At 45.7% G+C, this 26,318-nt stretch overlaps 1 protein-coding gene across 3 annotated transcripts in view; it reads right to left on the minus strand.

The window, feature by feature from the left end:
• CASP3 (caspase 3) overlaps positions 1-26,318 on the minus strand; it is a 741,803-nt gene that overhangs the window by 681,848 nt on the left and 33,637 nt on the right. The window contains exon 2 of one of the 3 annotated variants that reach the window (XM_069631495.1): positions 12,164-12,349. The exons of the other annotated variants lie outside the window; for them this stretch is intronic. The gene's annotated coding sequence lies outside the window, so the exon portion shown is untranslated. The remainder of the gene's footprint in view (positions 1-12,163; positions 12,350-26,318) is intronic. 3 annotated transcript variants of the gene reach the window in all.

The raw sequence follows: 26,318 nt of genomic DNA on the forward strand, positions 1-26,318 counted from the left end.
CTGGTCTTCCGGTTTCTTTGGGTATTCAGGGTTGGTCCACCAGGGACGTGGTAGCCTCCTGGGCGTTTGCACAGGGGGGTTCCTTTGTAGGAGATTTATACACATTATAGGCTGAATGTGGGTTACACTAGGTATGGTTCCTTTGGGGTACTGTCCGTGGCACAGCTGTAATGTTGGATTATTTGCTCAAAATACAGTTTTTTGCATTACTGCTGACTGACTTCCTGTTTCTTGGGGCCTTCCATTTGTTGGCTTAGGTATGCCTCATAGGCGAGTACGAGGAGAAATGCTCCTAATCATCATACTACTAGTCCTACTCTTACTAGTCATAGTACTGCCGACCCTCCGCAACCTCCCATGATGTGGAAGGGCCCCATGTTGATCCGGACTAGTTTGGTACTGGTATATGATGGGTAAGTAGGAGGTTATAGCTCCGCGGAGAAAAAATATAAAACAACTAAAAAAAATGTTTGAGAGGGAGGCGGAGCCTCATATGCTAGTACTGTGACGAGGAAGAGTAGGATTAGGAGTAAAGAAGATTACAGGTAAGTAATGCAAGCAATCTATGTTATTCGCCAATCGGTGCGTCAACTCACTACAATAAAACGCCTGGCTGGAAGCTATAAAGTGTGAGTAGATTTGAACGCTTGGGGCCTAAAGAAACTTGTTATTAGTGGTAATGCAAGTATTTTAGGGAGCGCATTGCACAATTGAAGGCATAACATTTTAGAAGATATCCATATTTGCCATTAATATTCTAGGGTTCGATTATGAGAAAAAGTGTCCCACATCAAGGGCTGTTTTTGTTGAGGGCTGCATAACCACTAACCCCTAAGGGGAGAGTGGCAAACCTGACAAGAAACAGAAGCCAAATTGCACTTAAAGGTAAAGAATGTGGACAGAGCAGAAAGTCGTAGCTCTCTGGTAGGGTTAGAGGGCAGACACAAAAATATACGATTAGTCACACTACACTGATATTTATAATTAGATCTACATTTATGATGTTAAATATATAGCTCTCTACTGTCTCAAACAAAAACATTTTTTTTAAAAACAATTTCTATTTATTTCAAACCAACAAACACAACCATGTACACTTTTAATAATCACAAGCGAATACAAGTAAATAATTAACATCTTCCCTCCCAAACTCCCTTAACCCCCCCCCCCCCCCAACCTTGGGCCTACCCTACACTTCCAATCACGGTCATTCTTTTATTGGTGCCACTTCATCCGTTGGCAACAGATTCGTTTACAGGGATATCCCGCCCCTAGCATCTCGAGTATCGTGTACAGAGGCGGCTCAAATAAGTACTGACATAATAGACTGGGCATTTGTCAATACTGTGCATGCATACAAGGTCTTTGAGGAGAAAATATATATATATATATATTTCACCGCAATTGTATTTCTGATGCTTGTATCTGCTTAGATTCACATGCTGTACATAGGCCGACATCTAGTGGAAGCTGCAGAGTATTAGTTTGTTTTTCGAAACTCAAAAAAGGGACGAATAGGGCGTTGTGCCAGTAATACGATCCCTAGTGTGACATCCCCTGTACCCATGATCCCTCACGCGTGTTGGACCCTCAGAAAAGATTTTTTCTGACATGAGGTAGCACGAGGAGTAGCGCGAGTACAGAGTATCCAAGCAGATAAGATAGATAAGACCACAAGCCTCCATGAGCCTTCTCTCAGAGGGGAGGCAGGGCGGGCGCATGTGAATCTAAGCAGATACAAGCATCAGAAATACAATTACAGTGAGTAATGTATCCCTTCTGATGTTTGTGAAATCTGCTTAGATCACATGCTGTGCATAGATTAGCAAGCAGTGTTAGAAGAAGGAGGTGGGATGTGAGAAGGGTCACGAGCGAACAAATGTCTTAGAACCACTTGTCCCACTTGCGTATCTGTCTTGGAATGAGTGTCAATGCAGTAGTGCTGAGTAAAGGTGTGAACTGGGCTCCATGTAGCTGCTTTGCAAATACTGTCCAAGGGGCCATTTGCTAGGAAAGCCAGAGTGGCTCCAGTACCTCTTGTGGAATGGGCCCTTGGCGTAAAAGGCAGCGTTTTATCTGAAAGGGAATAGCACAGTTAGATACATCTGACTAGCCACTTCGAGATGGCATTCTTAGAGATGCGATCTCCTTCTCTGCCTCGCGCTATGAAGACAAACAGTTGGTCTGTTTTTCTTAGCGGTCTGGTCTTGTCTACTTAGTAGAGGACCGCCCTCCTCACATCTAGTGTGTGGAGTTTTACATCAGCAGAGCTTTTGGGTCCTGGAAGAAAGCTGGCAGCTCAATAGACTGGTTAACATGGAATTTGGAAATGAACTTAGGTGAGAACCTGGGGTGAGTGCGTAAAACTAGTTTGTCCTTATGTATAGTAGAGAAAGGATCCTGCACTGACAGAGCTTGGATTTCACCAACCCTTCTTATGGAGGTTATGGCTACTAAGAAGGCAGTTTTAGAAGTCAGGTGTTTAAGACTAGACTTGTGCATAGGCTCAAAGGGTGGTCCCATGAGCTTAGTGAGTACCACATTAAGGTCCAAACCTGGCGGTGGGTTAGAAATTGGAGGGTGGAGTCTCTTTACCCCTTCCATTAATGCTTTGATGACTGGTACCTTCCACCATGAGACCTTGTTATGGGAAGTGGTGTAGGCTGACAAAGCCGCCAGGTGTACCTTTAGCAAGTTAAACACTAACCCTGCATCCAGTAAGTGGAGCATATAGGTTAGAATGTTTGAAGGAGTACAATCGACAGGGTTGATTTGCTTATTCTTGCACCAAATTACAAATCGTTTCCATTGATCATATTAAAAGTGCCTAGAGTTCGGTTTTCTTGACTCTTTCAAGATATCCATACATCACTGGGGTAGATTGAGGTGTCCGAACTTCGACTTCAGGAGCCATGCTGCCAAGTTCATTGAGTTGGGCTAAGGATGCACTGTTAGCCCCTCATGCTAGGAGAGTAGGTTGTACCCGCACGGGAGTTTGATGGGGTCACACACCGCCAGTTTGCGCAGGTGTGGATACCATGGTTGTCTCTCCCACATTGGAGTAACTAGGATGAGCGTCATCGGTTCCCTGTGGATCTTGTTCACCACGGTCCTCAGAGGGGTTGGTGGAAAAGCATAGGCAAATATCCCGGACCAATTCATCCATAGAGCGTTCCCCCTTGGAGCCTGGCCAGGGGAACCTGGATGCGAAGTTTGGGCATTGCCTGTTTTTGCTTGTGGCAAATAGGGCTATAGTTGGGAAACCCCACTGAGACTGAGAGAAGAGGTCTCCTACGACCTCTTTGTGTAGTCGCCACTCGTGTTCCTCTAGGAGGGGGATCTCTGCTCAGAGTGTCTGCTAGCGAGTTGAGTTCCCCCGGAACATGTTGGGATGACAGGTAAATCTTCTGTTTGAATGCCCATTTCCAATAATAATAATAATAATAATAATAATAATAATAATTTGGCATTTATATAGCGCTACGAACCCTCAGGTATCAGAGCGCTGCTTATTATTACCCACGGTGTGTGGTGCTCATTTATCGACCTCGGAAGGATGAAACGCTGAGTTTGGCGCTGCCGGGATTCGAACCTGCGTTCGCAGGCTCTGCACTGATGTCAAAGCGAGCGCAAGCTTGGACAGATTTTGAGAACGAGTGCCCCCTTGTTTTTTTAAGTAAAACATTGCAGTCGTGCTGTCTGTTAGGATCTGCACTGACAGGTTGGATAGGAGGGCTTCGAATGCCCGAAGCGCTCTGAAGACTGCCAGAAGTTCTAGCTGGTGGATGTGGTTCTGAGCCACTGTGTGAGACAAGAGACCCTGCGCTGTGTGGTGAAGGTAGTGAGCTCCCCCACCCTGCCAGGGATGCATCGGTTGTGACAACGGCCTGTATCTCTGGATCGTACAAGGGTTCCCCTTCATAAGATTCTCTCTTGTCCACCAGCAAAGACTCTGTACTAGTGTTGGCGAAACGACCACTAGATCGTCCCACTGACCACTTGCCCGAGCCCACTGTTTCGCCAACCATTCCAGCATCGGTTGCATGCACAGGCGCGCGTGGGAAACCAGGTAAATGCAAGACGCCATCATGCCTACCAAACGCATAGCTTTGCACACCCTTATTTGGCGACCGGCCTGATATTGAGCAATTTGCAGCAACACATTTCGAACCCTCTTGGGTGTTTAGGACAGCTCCTAGGAACTGGGTTTGAGGTGCTTGGCACCAGGCTTCACTTTTTCTCTTTGATTGAGCAGCCCAATTGGAAGAGGATGTCAATGGTTTTTTGGATGTTTAGTCTGCAAATTGGGGGCTGGGGGGGGGGGGAACTCCCCTGTAATGAGCCAGTCGTCCAGGTAAGGGTACACTGGGTCTGCCTCCCTGCGCTGCCACCACCGCCAGTACCTTGGTGAATACCCTTGGAGCCGAGGCTATTCTGAAGGTCAGCACCTTGAATTAGTAGTGCTGGTTGGCTATCTTGAAACCCAAGAATCTTCTGTGCGCTGGGAACATTGAAATATGAAAATAGGCATCTTTCATATCCAATGTTGCCATGTAATCCCCCCTTTTTAGTAGAGGGATTACCTCTTGCAGTGTAGTCATGCAGAATTTTTGTGGCTTGACATACTTGTTTGCAAGGCGCAAAATCTAATAGTGGGCGCATTGTCAGATCTTGGCACAAGGAAGTAGGTTGAAATACCCCAGTTTACCTGGTTGACCGGGACGACTTCTATGGCGTCCTTTGCTAGCAGAACGGCGATGTCCTCAAGGAGGATCTTTTGATGTTCCAGCGAGTGTACTTTGTCAATAGGAATCAGGGTGGTAACTAAAGCTCCACCACAAAGGGGTCTGTGACCAAACCCTGGAAAGGGGCGTCTGAGCAGAGTTTCTTAGTAGGGGGTTGAGAGGACACGGGTGTTACCTTGGACCCAGAAGGGGCAGAGGTGAGAGGGGTGTTAGAGTAACTATAAAAGTAGTTAGGGTCTTTTTCATAAAAGTTAGCCATGAACGTTAACCTTGTCATGACCCTGTCAATGTCTGCTGAGCTCCACTCTTGAGCTAGGAATAGTTACTGGTTGCTGAGCGATTACCATATCCTCATCAGTGCCCATATCTTCAGCAGTGGGAGATATTAGCTTTGTTTTTGGGGTAGGTTCCGAAACTTTATACTTCCAGGTTACCTTTGGGGCCTTATGCTTCTCCCTATGAACATGGGGATCCGAAGATGCCTTTTTCTGTTGCTTATCCTCTCCCTCCTGGCTAGAGGAGTGTTTCCCAGACTTTTTAGGGGCCTTCGAGTGGTCTGACGCTTCGCGTTGAGTTTCTGAGGCAGGATTCGAAGGCCGTCGAATCTCGGTTGTACGGTCAGACGCATCACGTCTAACCTCTTGAGGTTGCCAGCAGTACCGGCATCAGACGACCGAACCTCGGGGACTGCTGATCGGGCAACACCTTTCTCAACCGAAGACGGTTGGGCCTTGCAATGAGGCGAACAGGACCGCCCAGAGGACAAAGATTCATTGGACCGCTCTCGTGGCGTCATCCGGTGCCGATCGCCCGACACGCGCGTCGAGTCACGGCCAAGGCTGATGTATTTAGTGGTGTTAGAATGTGTAGCGCTTTTGCCGCTGGGTGTAGTTCCCACAAAGTGGCCGCTGGCCAGTCCTTCTGGGTCGGGGGCCTGCACGCGGGTGTCCGAAGTCACCCCTTTACCCTCGCCATCCATTTCGGCGGCGTTGCTGCCATCGCCGAATGTCCCTTCTACGTCCATGGCCTCTAGTTGCCTGGCGTAGTGGGCCCAGCACTTAGTTGAGCAGTCCTTAAGGTTCTTCGGCTTCAAGAGCCTGCAGGCTCGACAGGTAGCCTCGGGGTGGTCTCGTGGGAGACCCAGATTGCACCCAAGGGGCTTATCCACCCAGGGAAACTTCCTATTGCATTTAGGGCAGAATTTGAATGGAGCACTCTGCATATGGTACAATATGGCAGCGGGGCAAATATATTTATGAAAGGGCAGGAATAGAGAGCCTATATGACCACCCTCCACTCTCCCTAGTGTATGGGGCCGAGGCAAGAGGCCTTCCAAGGCCCGGAGTCCGTCATGGCAGTCCTCGGCGGTTGATTTCTCCGATCTTCACCGGAAGTGGGAACGGAGAAGTATTAACGTTAAATGAACTATAGAACGGCTTAGCGCCAAAGGAACTCTGCAACATGCGTCCAACTAGTATGGCGAAAAAAAAAAAGAAAAAAGAAAAAAAAGAACTAAATCAGCGGGTCCTACACACGTGAGGGATCATGGGTACAGTGGACGTCACACTAGGGACAGTATTACTGGCACACCCTAGTTCGACGCCCCTTTTCGAGTTTCAAAAAACAAACTAATACTCGCAGCTTCCACTAGATGTCGGCCTATGAACAGCATGTGAATCTATGCAGATACAAGCATCAGAAATACGATTACGGTGAGTAATGTATCATATATATAATACATTACTCACTAATCTTATTTCTGAGGCTTGTGGATCTGCTTAGATCACATGCTATGCATCGATTAGAGAGCAGTGTCTGGAGACGGTGATGGGTTGTGAGAAGGTACAGCAGCAAAAAGATGTTTTAGCACTGCTTGGCCCACCTGTGAATCTGCTTTAGAATGTGTCAATGCAGTAATTCTGAGTAAATGTATGTATAGAACTCCATGTAGCTGCTTTACAAACGGCATTCAGCTGGATGTTTGCAATAAAGGCCAAAGTAGCTTCTGTACCCCTGGTAGAGGGAGCTCTTGGTGTGAAAGGCAGAGTTTTGTTTGATAGAGAGTAGCAGAGCTGTATGCATTTTACCATCTATCGGGCGATGGCATTTTTCCAAACCTGCCCATCTCCCCGGCCAGGTGCTATGGAGACAAATCAGTTTTTCTGAGCAGTTTTATTTACATAGTAAAGAACCACCCTCCTCACATCTAGCGTATGGAGGTTTTTTTCAGCTGAGTTTGAAGTGTTTTGAAAGAAAGCGGGTAGGTTAATGGACTGGTTAACAAGGAACTTGGATATGAACTTAGGTGTGTTCTTAGTACCCTACTACGAACTCTCGCGTGTATATATATATATATATATATATATATATATGAGCTATTGATGTCTAGGGTTGGGGAAGCAATGGGACAGACGAGGCAGAACTGGGAGGCATAATTGGGGGATCCAATGTTGGATGAGATGTGAAGGGTGATAGGGTACCACAAGAAGGGGTTGAGGAATGCGCAACTACAACAGATCCAGCTGTATGTTACCCACAGAGCGCATCGGACCCCGAACAAAACAGCAAAGTCCAATCAAGCAAACATACAGTCATGCCCGAAGTGTAGGGAGGTAAATGCAGATCTGGTACATATGTTCTGGGCATGCGCAGAGATTGGCAGATTTTGGGTGGTAGTAGCCCAGACAATGGCAAAAGCAGAGATTACACTGGATGTGGGATCCCCGAATGCTCGTCTCCTAGGAGGTTTCCCTAGAGCTAAACATGTTAGAAACTCAAGGACTTAGCATACATTCTAGCTAACCGCAGAATAGTAATGGGATGGAAGGGACAGGCTAGACCGGCAGTGACAGTCTGTTGGCGAGACCTGTTAAAATGGGCCAATGCAGAGTCTAGTGTGGCAGGAAGCGAGAGGGAAGAATGCTGAACAGGAGGAGGGTGGATGTGAGGCAATTAGTAGCTGGTCTGGCCGTCTCAGGACAGGGTGCTCAGGATTTGTAATATACCATTAGACAGACAATACTGTAGCAAAGTGAGTTGCTTTTAGGGGAAGGGAGGCGTGGAAGTACGATGCAACGTGGGCCGGGAAGGTGGGGGGGGGGAGTTTTGGAGAGATAGAAACACATATATAATTAAATGTGTATTGATGGTATTGATCACAGTTGTAAGGTGGAACGTTTATGTGTATAAAACCAATAAAAAGTATCTAAAAAATAAATATGACAACCGAATGTCAAATGATCTAAAAGGGATTATTTACTACGCGCTTATACACAAGTGTTTTAAATCGCAACCATGCATGGGAGGGGAAGACATAGGGACGACAAGACAAACGATCTTACTAGGCATGGTACATTCAGATTATGCAGGTGAACAGGAAGAAGCGTGCGGGAGGGAGGGGGCAATAGGGACAAGTGCGCCCAGTCCCATCAGAACATGGGTTAAGTGCAGAGAGATACCACTCTAATGGGTTGTAACCGAAGAGCAGGAGTGCTGCGGCAAGGGCAAGGCCCGGGGGCAAGTGCAGGAGACTGACAAGGAAGGCTGGGGCCTTAGAAATCCGGAGGGTACAACAGTCAGCGAAACTGAGCAGAAGTAGAGAGCGAGCGAGCAGAAAGAGGTAGTTAACAGGGAAGGGGAGAGAAAAGGAGGCGGCGAAGAATTGGGCATAATGAGGATTGAGCATATGCTGGATAACGAAGTGAACATTTCTGAATATTAAACAAATAGTGACCACTTACAAAGGAAATATTGAATACTAAACTGAAGATGTTGTGGGCAAAGCTGCGAGATGATGAAAGGCAAACGGGCAAGTGCCCAATTAAAAGAGCGCAAATGTGACAGAAGAACAGAAAGGTGGGGAAGTGAATTGCCAAAGTCCAGTAAAGTTTATTAATAACTACAATGTGGCAAGGCCAACGATTGGCAGAAGATGTGTGACACATTGGCTTTACCACAAGGGCTAACCAGGAGAAGACGAGATAGTGTGAACCTGCACATACGGCCAAGAGGCTGACACAGAATGTAAGTGAATGTGAATCTGCACGCAGGGGCAAATATAGAAGATCCTGTGTGGGTTGAAGAGCCTAGAGTTCCTGGTTGCGTGACATGTGATGGGTGGACCGTGTGGTCTGACAACTGCACCTACAGCAGGACACACTCAAAGATGAAAGATAAAGATACTGTGAAACGAACCATGAAGGAACACTTTACATGAACTGTTGACGCAATCCTTCTGGATTGCGTTAAGTTGACCTGGAGTTGTGTTGAACATTGGAAGTTTGAAACCAAGTATAATTTGATGCGTTGGAGTCTTGGGGAAGGGATCCCTGAGGCCTGATGAGCTACAATGTTGTCTTGAGAACGGAACCTCAAGACCCCTTTTCTTTGGAACTGTATTGCATTGAACTTGGGGACGGGAACCCCAAGTAGCTGTGGAACTGTTAACTTCGGAAAGGTAATCTCAAGACTTTATTGGAACTTTCTCGAAATAGGGGAAGGGGAGCTGAAGAGGAAACTAGACGAAGCTTGGAACTGTGTTTGATCACCGTTTCTTTTGTTATTGCCACCACACATTGCTTAGCTTTAGTTTTGAGGCCAAAGGTTTTAGAAATAGACAGACTTAATTTGAACTTTCTTACTCAGAATTTCAGTAGTTTTGTTCAGGTAGGGAAATCCCACAATCATCCCAACATAATTTAATAAACCATTTTAATTTGAACTTTAAGTCTGTTGTCTGTGTCTTGCTTCATGATGCCTTCACACGTGAGAGCAGACATACGCCCCTTAAGTGTAGTGGGAGAAGGGAACGACCGTGATGATGAAAGCCCCTTTGCTGCGATAAGGGTGAAATCGGAAAATTGTGCACATGATGGCGAATAATGTGTTAGGAGGAAAAGTGGAGGAATTAATCCTACCAGATATAAGTCCAGGTGGGAATAACATGGACAAAATTGAGATAGAGGATATTTTCATGCCGTTTTAGGATTCAAAAGGCAGGGAAGTGGAAGGTAAAGTCTATGAAAAAAAGAAAGGTGCGGCTCTGTGGAGTTGGAAAAAGCAGTGGAAGTTGAAAATCTGGCTAGACTAATACAAGAGAACAGTTGACTATTGTAGCGAGGTGCTTGAAGTATTGAAATATCCCAAAGTTTTCTCAAACAATGTGGGAAAGTTGAAAGGTATTGTAAATAAAATAATACTGAGGTATGGAGTGGTACCAGTAGTAGCCAAGCAGAGCAGTGTTACTATTGCAGTGGGGAAAGAATTGAGAAAATTAGAAAAACTTATTATAGAGCGCACTGGTGTTGAGTGGATATTTCCTTTGGTGGAGGCTTAAAATAAAAATGGTGATCTGAGACTGTGTGCATTTTTGCGTAAAGTTAAGTGTGCTATTGTGGAACGCCACCCCCTACTGAATACAGGAGAGATGCCGGGTATGATTGGAGATGGTAGGATTTTCACGAAACCTGATTTGGCACTATTATATCATCAGGTTAACCTGCATCCCAAGTCTAGGAAGTACACATACACAGCATATGAGTATGTAGAGAATGTGTATTGTTTCCATGGTGACATACTTGCGAGTGGGAGGGTTGAGAAATATCACAATGATGAGTTAGATAAGGTTTGAGGGAAAGAGAACTGACTGAAGAGGAAGTGTGTTTTCAGGAAAGAAGTAGAAGAATATCTGGGTCATACAATTTTTAAAGGAGGGTGTGCGACCGAAAGAGGGGTTGGTGAACACCTTAAGGTGCAGATATCGGAAGTGGAACTCGGGTAGTTTCTGGTTCCGGTAGAATTCTACCAGAAAATTAGTACGTTTTCAGGGAAAGAGGAAAGGATTAGTACAGTTTTGTGAACTATTAATGTTTGAAAGGATAAAGCGGAAATCGATTTAGCTAGGCCATTGGGTCAATTTAACACTAAAATACAGATTTTGGAGCTGTGTTGTCGCAAATACGATGTCGCAAATAAGAAAAGATAGGAAAGAAATTGTGATTGCAACTTTCAGAGCTCTTGAGGCATGCGCAAAGAGTAGATACTCTGTGATACAGAAAGAAGCCCTAGGATGTGTCTGGGCAATAGAGAGATTTAGGACTTTTGTGTCGGGTGAAAAATGGATAAAAGGTGTCGAGAAGACTTGCAAGATGGGTAACTCACTTACAATGTCATGAATTCGAAGGGGAGGTGGTGCCGGGGAAGTGACAATGAAGGGTAGTTATGTGGAAGAAAGATGGAATGAGCAAGTATATGCTACTCAGGATAGCCATTGGTTGGAGTGGATGGGAAGCAGAATGTGAACATGACAAGGAAGTGAGTGGGAAGGCCAACTTGGATAAGGAGCAGAAGAGGTTTAGGGAGGCGAGAGACTAACTTAGTGTGGAGAACAATCTGTTGTACAGGTCAGGTACCGCTATGACTAAGTGGCCCGAGGGACAGGTTGATTGACAGCCTTTGAAAGGCACATAGGAATGACAAAAATGTAAGCATTGTTGAAGGCTACTGGTGGCCAAGGTTGAACAGGTATGGGGGGGGGAACAGACTAAGGAAGTGTGTAGGTTGTGGAGAATCGAAGAAGGGGCTGCAAGTTAGAGAACAGCCATTGGTGATCCCAGAACAGCCGAAGGGAGTGTGGGAAGAGGTAGCGCTGGATATTCTCAATCATATGGGAAAAGAATCACAAGCAAGGAAGCATGTTAGGTTAGTGGATCTGGTTTCAAGGTGGGTGGAGGTGAAAGACACGAAGGAGTGTGTCATAAAGGATACGTTTGCTAGGGAAATCATACAGAGTAGTATTTTGACTGAAAACGGACCACAATTAGTAGGGGCAAGGATAAGAAAATATTGTGAAAGATATGGAATTAAACACAGTGTATGGCTCTATATCACCTTCAAATGAATGGGGTACTTGAAATAGATGCCCAAAGGAAGGTGTACGACTTGTGGAAGCATGTGGTTACAGTTGGAAAGAGGATTTGTGTGAAAGGGTGAAAGCATGGAATCATGCCCCACATGCTGTGACGGGTGAGGTGTTTGAGTTGATGAAAAAGGAAGGGACAAACAAAAAGGTGTACTCTCCATGGTGAAGGAGATCAGGCTGGTCGATACTGGAAGAGTTACCTCTTTCGGTTACGGGCATGTTTGTGCTTATAATGATGGTTGCCCCGCCCTCCCTTGCTGTATCACTTTGTAAATGTCCCATATCTTATACTACGCTACTTTTTCCAGGGAGCTGAACTCTGATTAGTGGGTTCATTTGGGGTAAGAGTAACACCGGACACTTTGAATAGGGAATACGCGGAAATGCGAAATGAGACTTCCGCATTTTGAGCTCTATTACTTGGCGGGACAGCTGCAGCATGTGGCAAGATGGCTGGTGAATGGTGAATGATGAAAACATAAAACACACTTCCCCTTACCTGTCGAAGGAGGCACTGTGGCTAGCGAATCACAGGATCGTGGATCCTCCGGAACTCTTGCAATTGGGTAGGAAGAACTGGGCTAGGACCAGGGCGGTGTTAAAGAGGGAAGGGCCTCTCACACCAGATACCAATAGAAGTCATATATGGGATGAACACCACATACCTGGCATTGATTAGGTCACACTGGGAAAGCAAATGGATAATTACAATTGGTGATCAATTCTCCACGTACAAGCTTACATACTCAATAACAATTCTATGTATTACACAGAGCATACATGATGCCACAAATTCTGTCACACTTCCCAGGGACAGAGGGGAGGAGAGATCTGCGATGCAGAAAAAGAGGAGCAGGAATGGAGCAAATGTTTTAGAGCTGCCCAGTGGTGCAGGTATTCTGGCGAGAAATCGAGTTAAGGCTAAGGAGGTGGGGGGAGGGGGTTAACTAGATAAACGTGGGCGCCAGAGGCTGGTCTCCTGGGCATATTTTCACATCCTAAAACGACCAGGCCGGAAAATAAACTGTTAGATCTGGCTTGGGTGCTGGCAAAAAGAAAAATTGCCATAGCGTGGAAGTCTCAAGCGGGTCAGTGTATAAATAAATGGTGGGTAGATCTAAAAGTCGATCTACAGCACAGACGGCTGTGTGGTACAAAACCATATGATCAGGAGGGAATGATCCATCGGAGGATGAAACAACCTGGTTAATACAAACACTGTTTAGCTTGCCTGCCGATAAGCCTCCCTGAACACCTGCAGATGCATGTTCCGAGGTAGCATAGACTCAAAGACACTATGGAAGTAATCAGGGGTGTTAAGAGGACTAGAGCCATGCACAAATAATAAGTATACTCCCTATTGTCCTATGTAAAATATTAGTCGGGAGTAAAGCAACTGACTAGTTGGGGTTAGGGAGGGTGGAAATGGGGGAGTTGGAAGAGGAAGGACCTTTGAGTAAAAAACATGTTATAAAGGTGCAAAATGTTATACAATGTTTTGAAAAACCAATAAACAAGAGTTAAAAAAAGGGATCAGGCTGGACGAGGATGAAATGGAGGAGTGTGATCATCCTGAAAGGGAAAGCCAAGGAAAGGTATGATAAGTGTCGGAAGTTCAAGAAGACAGAAATTCAGAAAGGAGATGTTGTTGGAGTTAAGAAGGGAGCAGTGGGTAGTCAAATGGAAATCAAATATGGACGGCCTGAAAGGGTTAAGTAAGTGTTAAGGGGTTAGGATGGAGAATGCACAAGTGTGGAATTTGTGGAGAATAGCCAAAGCGTGAACTGATTAGAGATTCCAGACAGAGCAGGTCAGGAGGAGGCAGAAGGTGATACATGGAGCAAGGGATTTTGGGAAAATTAACAAATTACTTACCCATTGTAACTTTCTTTCGACTGGATGTTGCTCCCACGTATTCCTTATCTTTGATATTTCCCAATATCCAGCTTGCTACCTCCGAATTTTTTTTTTTTTCAGTATAGGGCGCGATGCGTCGATGCCTGGTCGATGTCCCACCGAGGCCTCAGTGTTGGCGTCAACGTCACCACGGGTATAAGTAGTGCGCACAGCGCCTGTTGCTCAGTTCCGTTTTGACGAATGAAGCACTATCTTGTGTTTGATGGTTACTCCCCCTGAGGGAGCGCAGACTGCAACCGCAAGAAGTTTTACTCTGGGGTAGATTGGGAGGGGAGGTAAGGAATACGTTGGAGGAACATTAAGTCAAAAGAACTTAACTTTGTGTCCTCCCACGTATTCCTCATCTTTGATACACTGCCAAAGCAGTTTACATAATTTGGAGGAGGGAGTAAAATTTAAAGTGATCATGTATGCACAGAAAAGCAGAATCTTGGCTCATGGAGGAGTCTAGACTGTAGTATTTAGCAAAGGTGTGCACAGACGACCATGTGGCAGCTGTACAACACCTGTAGTCGAATGAGCCCATAGATGTTCTGGAGGGTTTTTACCAGCCAGTCTTAACATTCCGATATAGTTCAAATAATCCATCTGGAGATTGTTTGTTTGGTGATGGCTAGCCCAATTTGTGACCAGAGTATCCCACAAATAACTTGTCATTCTGCTGCAGTTTTGCCAATCTGGAAATGTAAAAACTCAGTGCACGTCTAGGGTCAAGTCTTTCTTTCTCTTTCCACAGATGTGGTGGAAGGTAATGAGATGGTAATATTAGTTTCCGAGTAATTTGAAACTCAGAAACCACGTTGGGGAGAAAGGTAGGCTTCACCTTTAGTACCATTCTGTCTTTATAAAAAATAGTATGAGGTGGCTTGCAAGAAAGCCTGTAGCTCACTCACCCTTCGGGTGTCATGAGCGCTACTCCCGAGGAGCCAAGACTGGCCCAGTGTCCCCAGAAGCAGGCTCATAATCCAGACCCCAGACCCCCGGTTCCAGCAGACCCCCGGTTCCAGCAGACCCCTACAGGGGCCCTTTGGACCATGTCCTGGCGCCTCTGGCGCCAGGCTCATAAGGAACCACAGTCCCGGCGCCATGGGCGCCGGGCTCATATTCTTAAAGTGTGCAGTAGTGATTGGGTGGACTTACCTGTGGCAGACCATGCTGCATACTCACCTAGAACAATCCAAGCTGGGTGAAGTCCCAGCCACTGGCTGGGAGGGACCAATCCTCTGTCACAGGAACTCTTTTCTTACCTGGGTGGGGCTGATGCTAATCCTCTGACACTGGAACTCTTTTCTTACCTGGGTGGGGCTGATGCTAATCCTCTGACACTGGAACTCTTTTCTTACCTGGGTGAGGCTGGAGGAAGAATACACACCAAAGCACTTCTCCACTATTTAAACCACGCCCGATAGAATTCACGTGCTTCGCGTTATTCTGCAACAGCAGCAGGACGCTCACCGAGTCGGCTCCTGCATTCCAGGTCCAGACACACCCTCAGCTTCTCGAGCAGCAACCTGTGGATGAAGAAAAGGCACAGGAACATCTACTCACCAGAATTCAGCCACAAGAGTCCAGTCTCCGACAACCTGCAAATAAAGACATAAGGTTAGAAAACGGGCAACACGCTCGCAGCTGCGCTCGCTTAGCTTATCCATCCGTGATCACACCGGAGTTCACCGCGGCCTTCGCTTCGGCAGCATCCCAGCACCTGGAAGACAAAAGACATTGTTAGTGGTGTCCGAGCCGAAGGGTTCGCAACTCAGTTATACTTACGCGCTTCTTCACGCGCAGCAGCGGCAGCATCGCCCTCAGCATTTCGGCATCTGAAAGAAAGGAAAAGACATTATTAGAGGTGCCCATTTTGAAGTGGCCACAATTCAGTAATACTTACGCGCTTCTTCACGCGCAGCAGCATCGCCCTTAGCATTTCGGCACCTGAAAGGAAGGAAAAGACATTATCAGAGGCGCCCATTTGGAAACGGCCACAATTCAGTTATACTTACGTGCCACTGCACGTGCAACAGCGGCGGCATCACCCACAGCATCTCGGCACCTGAAAGACAGAAAAGGACATTATAAAAGGGTGCTCCTTCAGAAGCGGCCTCAGATCTTCTATACTCACGAGCCTCTTCTTGCACAGCAGTGGTGGTGTCGCCAACAGCTCCTCGGCACCTGAAGGACTATTACAAGCCACAAAAGGACACTGAGCCTAAACACTGAAATCATCCAGTGACGTAACTGGATTCCACGCGCCCCTGCACCAGAAGCAGGATGGAGAGCTCGGCTTTACTAAACCAAAGGTGAGAGTTTGTGGAGACCAGTCGAGAACCAAGAAGTGGGAAAAGCAGAAGATTGGTGGGAGAACTTATCCAACCAGCTTGTAATTACCCCTTTTTCTTCCACCTGCAGAAAACTCACCTTACAAGCCAGACAGTCAATATTCGGAGGTCCTGCCCAGAGCATCTTCCGAGTTCTACGCCTCATCATAGTCATAGAAGCAACTGTAGCAGTCCAGTTTGGGTCAGCGCCTCCGTGGGAATCAGGTGAGCGTTACATCGGGCTGATGTTATGGCCACTAAGAAAATGGTTATCAAGGTAAGGCGTCTTAATGGACAAGAATGTAGAGGCTCGAAAGGAGCACCCACAAAGTTTAAAAGCAAGTTGAGATCCCCCAGTGGGACTTGAAAAGGGGGGGGGGGGTCGCAGGGTAAACAGTTAATCCCCTTTAGGAATTGTATTACCAGAGGAATCTTAAAGTAGGAGACTTCCTCTGAAGTGCGCTTCAAAATAGAAAGCGCTGCCAGATATCCCTTGATGGTACCAATCTGGAGCCCCAGATTTGCTAGATTCAATAGAAAAGATAACTCCGTAGGTGTATTACATGAAAAAGGGTCAACATTCTTATCTCTACACCAGCTGCAGAACTTATTCTAGCAGCAGCGGTATAAAGATTTGATTGCTGGCCTCCATTATGTCGATCGGGAGGTCCCAATCCTTACATCTCAGACTCTCAGAAACCACGCGCGGAGGAGGCCGAGAGTCCCGATAGCCGGATAGAGAACCTGACCTTCCTCCTCTTTTGTTTGTCATTATCAGGACATTATTTCCCCGTACAGATAGCAGAAAGGCTTTCAGCGCTAGTCTGATTGCCCTCAGCTCCAAAAGGTTGATATGTAGTTTGGACTCTGATGGAGACCAACGACTGCTGATGGTCAAATCGCTGGTATGGGTCCCCTCCCAGTGAGGCGTCCGTCACTACTGTTATCTCTGGCCATGGTTGCCAAAAAGGTCCTCCTTTCAAGATGTTCTCCCGACAGGCCCACCACTGAAGGTCCAGCGAGAGACTGTTTGGAATTTGTAGGAGATCCAACATACTTCCTGAGAACTGTGACCAGTGGGTTCTGAGAGCCCTTTGGAGATATCTTACTCTCAGGCAAGGCTCTGGCACCAGAAAAATGCAGGATGCCATGAGGCTGAGCAACCTCAGAAAATCAAAGTCCGGTAGATGTTGGGCATTCTGGAATTTGGTCACCATCTGCAGAATGTCTTGAGCCCTCACCTCTGGTGGCGAGGCTTTGCCCAGGGATGTATCCAGGACTGCTCCAATGAATTGGAGTTTTTGTGATGGTATCATGTGGGACTTCTTGAAGTTGAGGAAGAAGCCCAGCCTGTGGAGGGAGTGGCAAGTATAGCTGAGAGGATCCAGGGCTTGTTCTGGGGAACTGGCCCTGATCAGCCAATCGTATCTCCCCCAACCCACACCTCCCCCCCCCCCCGGTCGAGACTTGCTGCCACAACCGCCATTAGCTTGGTGAAAACCCTTGTGCGGAGGTTAGCCCAAATGGCAGAACCCGAAACTGAAAAGTGAGAATTAGCAACGGCGAACCTCTTGTACTGTCTGTGCTTGAGATGGATTGGCACATCAAAGTAAGCATCCTAGATGTCCAATGATACCATCCAATCCTGGAGTTGGAGGACCTGAAGGATCTGAGAAAGGGATACCATCTGAACTTGTCCTTCCTGAGGACAATTAAGTCAAATATGGGTCTTCGTCCTCTGTCTTTCTTTGGAATTAGAAAATATGGGGAGTACCAACCCTTGCTCCCCTCCGCTACAGGTACTAGTTCTATAGTACCCTTCTCCAGCAGGGTTAAAATCTCCTGCATAAGGAGCGGATCTGGAACCTTCAAAGAGTTGTTCCCCGGTGGAAGACTGAGATTTTTGCAGGAAAGGTAGGCAGTAACCTTAGGCAACTGTTTCCAATGCCCAAGCATCTGAAGTAATTGCCTGCCATTCTGTCAGATGCTGTGACAACCTGCCTCCTTCTGCAGTCTTGTGAACGAAGACCTCATTGAGGTTTTGGAGCAGCTGACGCAGTGGCTGAACGCAAGGCAGCCCCTGCTGTTGCAGCTTAGTACCTCTACCCCGTCCACCACGGGGAAAAAATAAAATAAAAAATGTAAACATTTAAAAAAAATAAAAAAATAAAAAAAAAAATCGCCTTTTAGCTGGCTGTCCTCTGCCCCTTCCGAATGCGGAATAATAGCAAAAGGACCTACCCCTCCTGGGCGCACCTGTGGGGCAGTTTGGAGTTTGCCTCAGCTCCAATGGAAGTTTGCAGCTTCTCCGAACTCATCAGCTTTATTCCCAACTAGATGTGTGCCATCAAAGGGCATGATGAGAAGCCGGGATTGAACGTCTGGGGTAAATCCTGACTTCCGCAACCACTGTACTAGCCGCCATAGCTCTGCTGATGCTGTCAGTCGAGACTAGTCTGGAGGGATTTGCACATAGTGTCTTTCTCATCCTTGACAATGTTAAGGAAACCGTCTCGTTCCTCCCCCTTCAGGGATATGATCACTCGCCATAGAAAAGCACTCCCGAAGGGTGTGGGTAAATCTTGCTAGCATGCACGTAGCATTGGCAGATTGTAAAGCCATACTGCCAGCCGAGAAAACCTTCTTGGCCATGGAGTCATAGCTTTTATCATCTCTAGCCTGCGGTATTGTGGGATAGGAATTTTGTCTACCTGAGGAAGTGGCTGCCTGCACTACCAGGCTTTCTGATGTAGGATGTTTTGAGAGGTACAGAGGGTCAGAATATGAAGCTCTGTATTTGGCCGTTAGTCTTATTTACAGCCGGAACAACTTCAGGTGTTTCCCAATTGGAAGTCACTCTCCTCTGCAAAGCCTGATGGAAAGGGACAATTGGGTCCTCCTGTGGGACCATCCCATATACTCCATGACTCTGGTCATGAGCAGTCTGTACGTTACCTCAGCATCTTCCCCAGGATCTGCCTTTCCAAAATCCATTTCAGGAGAATTATATCAATACCACTCGCTTCATGAAGACAATCTTGCAAATTCTTTGTGCGAGATTCTTCAGATACAAGTTCATCCAGCACAGGCGGTGTCCCATACTGCAACCCAAAGGGACTTCTTCATCAGAGGACTCCTCTGGTTCTTCATAAATTGAAGATTGTGTCTTAAAAGTATTCCGAACGTGGTTGTGGTGTACAAATCTTTTCATATGAAGTAGGTGTTATGAAGTCATAACAGGAGCCGAAAGTGTTGATGGCTTCGATGGAATGGACGATGGCGTTGATGTCTTCATCGTTGTCGTCAACATCTTCGACGAAAGTGTCGAAGGGATTAACGCATGTGGCGCGGTGGTGGTCGACACTAGAGGCGTCGATGGCTTCTTCATCTGTACCGAAGGCGTCGAAGACGCACTCTTCGGACCTGTATAGATTTCCTTCGGTGTAGATTTTTATATGTTTTGAGGAAGTTTTGTCTCGACTTGAGGGATGAGATCTCTCCCAAGGAAGTTCGACGGCTGGGTCCAAAGACGCACGGCTCTTGTGCTTCCGAGGCCTTTCGAATGGAGCATCGCCTCTACGTGTTGTCGAGGGGGCAAGGCTGCGTTTTCATCATACAAAGTCTGAACTCGTCCCACTGAGCCAGGGTACTAGATTTCAAAGGGCAAACAACCAGTTCGGGCGACTTGTGGCGCTTCTTCTTGCCATGCCTAGAAGACGAGGAATGATGCAACCCCCTTCTCGAACAGGAACTCTTACGACGAGGAGACGTTGGTCTCGACTCATCTGAAGATTTATGTTTAGAAAGGGTAACAGGGTTTTTTTTTAGGCTTACCTCTCGCCAACTTCCCTCTGCGCTCTCTCAAGTCCTTGCCCATCATCGACGAGCATTCCTCACACTCCGAACACAGATGGTCTGACCCTAGACACCACAAGCAGATCCTGTGCGGGTCCGTCACAGACGTTTTAGCATCACAGTCATGACACTTCTTAAATCCGGACCGAGGAGTAGACGGTGCCATGATTGAAAATTAGAGTTTTCGATCCCATATGGCTCAAAGAAATTTGAAGTAAGAAACTAGGAACTAAGCGTTACGTTACCGAAACTTTGAAGCATGGAAAAATGCAACTGAGCAACGGGCTCTGCGTGTGCTACTTATACCTGTGGTGACGTCGACACCAAGAAGGCGAAATTTGAGGGACATCGAAACGGCGCACAGCGCCCTCTACTAAAAAAAAAAAAATAATAATAATTTTTAAAAAAAAGAAAAGAGAAATGTATATAAAAAAATAAGAAATCAATATATTTGCTGAGGCAGCAATCTGGATATTGGGAAATATCAAGTATAAGGAATATGTGGGAGGACACAATCCATTCGAAATATATTTATAAAAGTGAAAGTGTGGGTTTCGAAGTGTTGCTCCTTATACAATATATTACCGGTCAAGTGGCACAGCGAGTAGAGCGCTCGCTTTGACATCCATGCAGAGCTTACCAATGCAGGTTAAAATCCTGGCCAGGCCAAACTCATTCTTTCATCCTTCCGAGGTCGATAAATGAGCACCACACACCGTCGGTAATAATAAGTAGCGCTCAGATGCCGGAGGGTTCGTAGCGCTATACAAATACGAAAATATTATAATTCCACGCAGTTTCACCAATCTGCACCAAATTTTGCATGGGCACCTGTTAGGACCCTCCGGACATTACTGGCTATATGACATTTTGACACCCCCACCTCCCCTTTCCCTGGATTTCAACACCTTCACACATGAGACGGTTGCCTGAAATCTCGAAAGCATAAACGTGGTCGTAGGAGGACTGGTCCTCAACCCTAGTGCACGGTTTTTGGGACTTTTGCACCGCAATGAACTGCACCATGCCTGGTTAAGGCAACATGTGGGGAGAGAGCATAGTAAGTCCCAGGTTGCAACAGCACACCAACTCTCGGCTCACCCAACATCTGCTCTGGGGTATGTCAGCGCGCCACACACACCCATTCTCAGTGCAGTTTACTTCAGAGTGCAAGGCACATCAAGCGATAAATCAAAACAGTGACCTACAGGATCACAGATTTGACGAGTGTCGTCATGCCGGTCCATAGAACCCGTTCGGGGGAACGGGTACTTTTTGCTAGTGCTGCTCTTATCCGAAACCTTGCTGGTGTCAAGCACTCCTACTTCACAATAATATTGGTCGAAGAGTATATTCAGAGAAACATAGCTACCGTACAGTCAAAGCACTTGGGTGATAGGCACTAAAATGAGAAAATAGAATACCATGAACTATGATAAAAATTCAGAAAGTTTTGTTTCTGAACCTATCACTCTTGCTAGCATTTCATTTTTTGTTTGTTTAATATGGCTATTTCCTTGAATCCCTACATTCTTTTAGCATGCCCAGACCATCTGCTTACAGTGCCTCAAAACAATGCACCTATGGCAGCTCTTTCTTGCAGGATTTAAAGGGATAAAAGTTCCAAGAACGCCTTTCGAAGAGAATACACTAGCATCAGGTAACAAACAGAAAACTTATGAAATACATTGCAGACGCCAAGTCTACCTAAAAAGTGGGTTAATTCAAAATGTATGGTCTAGAACAAGGCATGGAATAAATATGTACATAAAGACTTTACGACTGGATAAAATGGAGACAAAATCTCACCTTGACTAGCAAACTCAAACAAAATGGTCTTCACACACTGGCAGGGGTACGACATGACCTAACTGCTAAAATAATTTGCTTCGCATAAATCAGCTTTTATTGAGCTAAGCACTTTAAAAGTTCCATGTTATGTTGCAAGTAACCTGCAAATACTTCAAATAGCTAGGTGTACTTCTACTTGTTTCCAGCAACACTTATAGATTCCAATATGGTTTCATCTGAAATAGGACTAAAACCTTGCTGGCCGACAGTGCCTCACACTGAGCAGGTATGAGACTTGGGTGAGTCTCTGCAAACACTGTAGGACATTTGGAAACAAGTGCATTGTTAAAGTAAACATTTACTTTTGTATAGTCTACTCTGTTGGCCATGCAGGCTGCCTCTCAGGTTCCTGGCACAGGAACATGGAAGCCCGCCACAAGACAGCAACGTGGCCAAAGATCGCCGTCAAAACACCAAAGCTTGCCTCACTGGCAAGTATTATCAACTGTCCAGACACTTTCCCCATCTCCATTAACTACCAAGCTACAGCCCCACTGCCTCAACACACAATCACTACCGTCTACCTCCACCAAGTTCCCAGCTTTTTAATGTCAATCCATCAAAAGAGGTCAATCCAGTTGGGCAGTGACTACACACAGATGGAAATTGGTGTTGCAGAGGATGTGTGCTACCTGAACTCCAGTTATTTACTCACAATGTTTGGGAGTAAAACTTTAATTTGTTAGATAGTAAAGAAAATTAAGCCCCATTGAGAATGGGGTCTAATTTTCTTTACTATCTATTATTTTGACATGTAAAAATATATTTCAACTCAAAATCAGATATTTTGTAATCCATACTTTGTGCTAGTAATTAATATAAACTGAAACATAGACTTGCATCCAAGGTTCCTCTTAAGATTAGACAGTAAAACGAATCAAGCCTTTCCCTGTGCAACTGCGCTGCTTGTGCTAGTGGTATGAAAATGGGGCAGTTGGGACGGGGGCAGAAAGAGCACACCCATGGGTCTGTCGTTTCCTATTTTTTGCTGCAAGTATTTTCACTCAGTTTCTTTTTGTTAGAGCATTTCCCGATTTATAGAGATCAAAAATGACTGGTATGGGAATTATCTGGATGGCTGGAGGTGAAAACATAAAAAGGTCACTTTTCTGGTGTTCCACTCACCACTTTGCTCCTTGAACCCCTGCCGATGGCAAGGGGAGAGGGACACTTTCGCCTGCTCCCACAACCTTTTGTAGGCAGCAGGAGAGAACACTCATGTTTGCTTGGCCACGTGGAGGGACTTCAAACTTATGCCCCCCCCAGACTCTAACAAAACAAGTTATTGGACTCAGATAGGCAGGAAATCACACTTAGACCAATAGTTAGAAGGAAAATGGCTTGTTATAGGCCCTTTATTCGCACGTTATACCTACACACACCATATATAGTCAATTATACAAAAACATAGAAAAAGAGCATCACTGTTAGAATGGTTGCAGAAGACACCTTCATCTTGGCCACCACAACACTGCTTAGTCCCCAGAGCAGGTAGGCAAAGAGATCCCTCCTACTAACGGGGTCTGCAGCTGAGCGTCCTGAGCATAAGGAGCAAAGAGTGGAAAATTCCAGTTAGAAGTGGGAGAACCCAGCTTCTCTTCCCTTAGCTTCTTTTCCCAGTACTCCTTATCACTGCACCTGCAGAAAGTTCGGACTCCCTTTCCGGCTCGTACTTCGGCATACAATACAACAACTATTCCCCACAGTTGGTTCATCTGACATCATTATGTGACCTTGCCTCCGCTGCAGGTATGCATGTGTACTTACTGAGCTCACGAAAACTTAGGCTTTCATTGTGGTAATGGAAGTGAATGTCCAAAATGGCCACGCAATGGTGCCATGTTTTAGCTCATTTTTCGCACACGCACTACAACTCTACAGGCAGCACAGGTTTGCAATGGGAGAGGCTCGTTATTATCCATTTCCATGGAGTAATAAGGGAAAGGCCAAATCTACTAAAATGTAAAAAAAAAAAAAAAGAAAAAAAAATTAAAAAAAGAACATAGAAGTTGTTTCCTCCAAAGTGGGGGCTAACCAATATTCCACTCAATCAGGCCACTACTCCTGTGGACAATGACTTGGCCGCCATAGGTGGCACGTCATCAACACCCAAAGACCTAATTCGAAAAAGGGAGTCCAGTACAGCAAAATATTATCTTTCAGGACTTAAGAATTGAGAGTAAAGATTTCTGCGTTCAGTGGAAAATGCTATCATTTTAGAGTATCCACGTAACGCTTTCATTGAGGGTTTCTCAAAAGCATTTCTGAACAGCCCCAATTTCCAAACAATCGAGACCCAAAACAAGAAATATTCTGCTTCATGTAATGTATAGTATACAGCATACAACATCTTTCAAATCCAAGAGCCCGACCAACTGCTGGGTATGCAAGATTACTTGGTTAAAACCTTCCTAAAACAAGTGCATACATGCATATTAAAAGAAAAGTACGCAGCCGTTGCCACATTCTAGGGAAAGCTTCCTATATTTCTAAGCATGCTCTTTGCAAAATCCTGTTCAATTGGATAAAGTATCCACATTTAATTACGAACAAATGGCGCAGAAGATGAAGTCAGCCTATTGCGTTTCTTACCAACATTAGAATGCTCCATAAAAATGTGTACTTGATATTCAAGACTTCCAAGACATTGCTGGGAGCACCTCAGCTCCTGTTTGTAGCCTAAAAAAGACCCTGGGCTAGGTCAATAACAAAGCTACGTTGGACTTCCACGAAATCTAGAGTCACACAAACGAGTCACTCAAACATGCCTATGTGACATTATCAGTTTTTGAGAATGTGTGTCAGCAGGAGGGGGTTCGAGGACACATTTGGAAAACACAGTATACTAATCCATATATAAAAATGTGTAAAATGGTTTATAAAAAAAATAAACTTTGTGCATCAGGTGTGGAGATTAGATTACCGGAATGCTACGTACTAGCTCCCAACTGCCACAGGTGGTAAATTCTCAGGAGCTGCAAATATTTATTTTAATGCATGCATTTCTGATCCTTCAATATCAAATATTGGATCTTTACAATCAAGCAGGAGACGTGATCTCCTACTGGTCATCAAATCCCTTAGCATAATCGACAACAACTTGTCCTTAAAGATTTACATTACAAAGGTAACCCAGACAACCTGGCACCAGCTCTCATTTGAACGGAGTTACCGTCTTCACACTGGACACAAAACTTCCTTCCTGGTCCTACAGACAGCTGCACCGGCAAGCCACAGCCTGACTCATCACACGACAGAAGAAACACCACAAGCACATCACCCACAACACTCAGAGCGACGAGTCTGCAGCACATACAAGGTAATGGCAAATAGAACATTGTACTTGGCTGAAAAACTGGCCATCGTCAAAAGCCTCTGCAATACCAGAAGCCACACCATCACCAGATTGAAAGAAATTAAACAGTTCGTGTCCTGCCGCACTCAAATAACATATCTATGAGCAGACTGGCGCCATTTTTCCTTCACTTTGGAAGGAATTGAAGACCTTGCTTTGGAAGGCATACCCAATCCCCCCAATAACACTTCTTTCCCCTATAAGCGTTTTTTCTTTTCTCAGCTAGTCCCATCATAGCTTTGTATTGCCTTCAGTTTTCGTACAGTGCTCAGTTGCTCGCTAGATTTTTACTACGGAATCCTATATCTACATTTATAACAGTTGTGGGTTTGTGGTGAAGGCTTGTGCCTCATGCAATGCCACACCGTTTCACCGTTTGTGCAGTTAGCTGCGGACATTACTGGCTACATGACATGTGAACCCCACGTCCCTTTCCCTAGACTTCAGCACAAGTCAAAATTTGGTTGTGGGTTTGTGGCATGGCGAAGTTTCACCAATTGCACCAAATTCTGCAGTTACTCGTTAGGACCCTCCAGACATGACTGGCTACATAACGTTTGGACACCGCACCTTTTCCCCCGGATTTAAGCAACATAACACTTGAGACGGTTGCCTGAAATCGGTGAAACATCAATGTGGTTATGGATGGACCGCGCGGTTTCTAGGACATTTGCACCATAATGCACTGCAACAAAACGGCACCACATCAGGGTGAAGCAACATGTGGGGAAAGAGCACAGTAGGTAAAGTATGCAGCAGCACACCAACTCCCACCTTCCACCCCCACACAATGTCTGCCAGCCACACACACCCATTCTCAGTGCAGTTTACTTCAGAGTGCAAGGCACATCAAGCGATAAGCAAATCGAAACAGCAACCTACAGGATCATTGATTTTCAACAATTGATGAGTGTTGTCATGTCTGTCCACTGTGAGACAGGCATGGTATCAAGAGACGACAAAGACTAGTGAAACGCCTTTTTTGCCCCAACTCTAAGATGGGAATGTTGCCTGACGTAAAGAAAACTAAGAGAGGCCTAAATATGTCAGTCCAAAACAAAATACTGTCTATGTCAAAACCGACACTTGTCCCCACTTCTACAGAATAAAAGGGTGAAGGATTTGGTCAACTCAACAGTGTTCAAAATAAAGTTAATGTGACAACTGAGCCTTTCTGCAGCTCCCTTCCCCAAGTTTAAGGCACTGAGAATTATAAAGTTCCACATGTCTCAGGTTTTACTTGGCAAAGAAAAGTTCACTTGGCACAATGTTTACTTGGCAAAAGGAAGTTCACTGTACCTTTTCTTGGCAAGTTATTTAGGCTTCTCTGGGTCTCCTTTCTGTGAACCCAGCATCCCATT

Source organism: Ambystoma mexicanum, chromosome 6q, assembly GCF_040938575.1.
Source record: "Ambystoma mexicanum isolate Mex_15411 chromosome 6q, UKY_AmexF1_1, whole genome shotgun sequence".
Taxonomy (NCBI): domain Eukaryota; kingdom Metazoa; phylum Chordata; class Amphibia; order Caudata; family Ambystomatidae; genus Ambystoma; species Ambystoma mexicanum.